General features: G+C 45.4%; 6 non-coding genes across 6 annotated transcripts; 2 read left to right on the top strand and 4 right to left on the bottom strand.

The window, feature by feature from the left end:
- The first annotated feature begins 160 nt into the window (after positions 1-160).
- On the top strand, positions 161-234 carry TRNAN-GUU (transfer RNA asparagine (anticodon GUU)). The gene has a single exon. It is a non-coding gene; the product is annotated as a tRNA-Asn (tRNA).
- A 190-nt stretch (positions 235-424) lies between these two features.
- Positions 425-510, bottom strand: TRNAY-GUA (transfer RNA tyrosine (anticodon GUA)). Its single transcript is given in 2 exon segments — positions 425-460; positions 474-510. It is a non-coding gene; the product is annotated as a tRNA-Tyr (tRNA).
- A 111-nt stretch (positions 511-621) lies between these two features.
- Positions 622-694, bottom strand: TRNAA-AGC (transfer RNA alanine (anticodon AGC)). Its single transcript has one exon. It is a non-coding gene; the product is annotated as a tRNA-Ala (tRNA).
- A 767-nt stretch (positions 695-1461) lies between these two features.
- Positions 1462-1535, top strand: TRNAN-GUU (transfer RNA asparagine (anticodon GUU)). Its single transcript has one exon. It is a non-coding gene; the product is annotated as a tRNA-Asn (tRNA).
- Positions 1536-1725: 190 nt separating this feature from the next.
- On the bottom strand, positions 1726-1811 carry TRNAY-GUA (transfer RNA tyrosine (anticodon GUA)). The gene is given in 2 exon segments: positions 1726-1761; positions 1775-1811. It is a non-coding gene; the product is annotated as a tRNA-Tyr (tRNA).
- Positions 1812-1922: 111 nt separating this feature from the next.
- Positions 1923-1995, bottom strand: TRNAA-AGC (transfer RNA alanine (anticodon AGC)). Its single transcript has one exon. It is a non-coding gene; the product is annotated as a tRNA-Ala (tRNA).
- Positions 1996-2500: the final 505 nt, after the last annotated feature.

Below are 2500 nucleotides of genomic sequence, written 5' to 3'. Positions count from 1 at the left end.
CTTGCCATCCATGGAGGAGTTTAGCAGCCAAGCCATTTGTTGGTGATTAGGGGCCCACAGCTTTTTTTGTTTTTCTTTTTCCATTTTGCTGTTCGGAAGGTCATCTGAGAGAGATGCCCTTAAAATGATGGACCTTTCCCTTAACACTGCTGGACGTGCCGTCTCTGTGGCGCAATCGGTTAGCGCGTTCGGCTGTTAACCGAAAGGTTGGTGGTTCAAGCCCACCCAGGGACGTTCCCAGCCTTTTTCCTTGCCCTGCATCTCGCACTTAAAGATGCTCATCTTGGCTGCGCTCTCCACTGAAAGAAAGTTTTAAAAACAAAGTCATCGTAGATAGAAGTAGGAAGAAGAAGAGCTAAGAGCGCGGCAGGCAACGCGCTTACGGTCAGTTTGAAAGGTCCAATGTGATGTGATAGCAAAAAGGTCCTTCGAGCCGGAATTGAACCAGCGACCTAAGGATTGCTAATTTTTGACTACAGTCCTCCGCTCTACCAGCTGAGCTATCGAAGGCTGGCCTGTGCAACGGGCGTACGCTATCTAGACTTGCATGTGAGCGTGGCGGCCCCGGGAAGACAAGATCTTTTTCCTTCCTTTCATGAAAAATGAAGCCAACTTAAGCTCTGGAGAATGCGGGCATCGATCCCGCTACCTCTCGCATGCTAAGCGAGCGCTCTACCATTTGAGCTAATCCCCCGCCTACTATGGAAAATTCAAGACTTAGTTCTTGGGACTCATCTCGCACCTCAACTTTACAGGCAACCTTTCAACATAAACTTAACTCTTCTGTTATAGCAACTCCGTTTTTTTTTTTTTTTTTAAAGTCAGACATCGCATTTTAATGATTTTTCCTGACACTTAAAAGTAAAAACAAAATAAAACCTATGCCATAACCCCATCTGGATTTCAAAAAATAGAAAAAAAAAAAAGGAAGAAACAAGAAGAACCATCTTGTTACAGGTTTTTAAGATGGCCACTCAACCTAAGAACAGGCTGACATGGCCCATTCTGTTGGGGGGTTTACTTTGCAGCAGTCACCTCGTTCGCATCACAGACGAGACAGCTAGTGTTACAATGTAAGCTCACACCTCTAGAAGGATTTCAATAGAAGAGAACGGCTAAACTGATAAAATAAATAGAAATCCCAGCACTTAGCAGAGGATGGTTTCGATCCATCGACCTCTGGGTTATGGGCCCAGCACGCTTCCGCTGCGCCACTCTGCTGCCGTTGATTGCTGGCTGAGGAGAAGTTCTAACTTTTCTCTGAGCGCCATCAAGTCGATAACAGGGAGGCGCACTCTGTCTTGCCGTCCATGGAGGAGTTTAGCAGCCAAGCCATTTGTTGGTGATTAGGGGCCCACAGCTTTTTTTTGTTTTTCTTTTTCCATTTTGCTGTTCGGAAGGTCATCTGAGAGAGATGCCCTTAAAATGATGGACCTTTCCCTTAACACTGCTGGACGTGCCGTCTCTGTGGCGCAATCGGTTAGCGCGTTCGGCTGTTAACCGAAAGGTTGGTGGTTCAAGCCCACCCAGGGACGTTCCCAGCCTTTTTCCTTGCCCTGCATCTCGCACTTAAAGATGCTCATCTTGGCTGCGCTCTCCACTGAAAGAAAGTTTTAAAAACAAAGTCATCGTAGATAGAAGTAGGAAGAAGAAGAGCTAAGAGCGCGGCAGGCAACGCGCTTACGGTCAGTTTGAAAGGTCCAATGTGATGTGATAGCAAAAAGGTCCTTCGAGCCGGAATTGAACCAGCGACCTAAGGATTGCTAATTTTTGACTACAGTCCTCCGCTCTACCAGCTGAGCTATCGAAGGCTGGCCTGTGCAACGTGCGTACGCTATCTAGACTTGCATGTGAGCGTGGCGGCCCCGGGAAGACAAGATCTTTTTCCTTCCTTTCATGAAAAATGAAGCCAACTTAAGCTCTGGAGAATGCGGGCATCGATCCCGCTACCTCTCGCATGCTAAGCGAGCGCTCTACCATTTGAGCTAATCCCCCGCCTACTATGGAAAGTTCAAGACTTAGTTCTTGGGACTCATCTCGCACCTCAACTTTACAGGCAACCTTTCAACATAAACTTAACTCTTCTGTTATAGCAACTCCGTTTTTTTTTTTTTTTTTTTTTTTAAAGTCAGACATCGCATTTTAATGATTTTTCCTGACACTTAAAAGTAAAAACAAAATAAAACCTATGCCATAACCCCATCTGGATTTCAAAAAATAGAAAAAAAAAAAAGAAAGGAAGAAACAAGAAGAACCATCTTGTTACAGGTTTTTAAGATGGCCACTCAACCTAAGAACAGGCTGACATGGCCCATTCTGTTGGGGGGTTTACTTTGCAGCAGTCACCTCGTTCGCATCACAGACGAGACAGCTAGTGTTACAATGTAAGCTCACACCTCTAGAAGGATTTCAATAGAAGAGAACTGCTAAACTGATAAAATAAATAGAAATCCCAGCACTTAGCAGAGGATGGTTTCGATCCATCGACCTCTGGGTTATG

The sequence above is a fragment of the Leptodactylus fuscus genome, chromosome 10 (genome assembly GCF_031893055.1).
Source record: "Leptodactylus fuscus isolate aLepFus1 chromosome 10, aLepFus1.hap2, whole genome shotgun sequence".
Classification (NCBI taxonomy): Eukaryota; Metazoa; Chordata; class Amphibia; order Anura; family Leptodactylidae; genus Leptodactylus; species Leptodactylus fuscus.
Note: the sequence above shows the minus strand (reverse complement) of the source record. Positions and strands in the feature narration are given on the sequence as shown.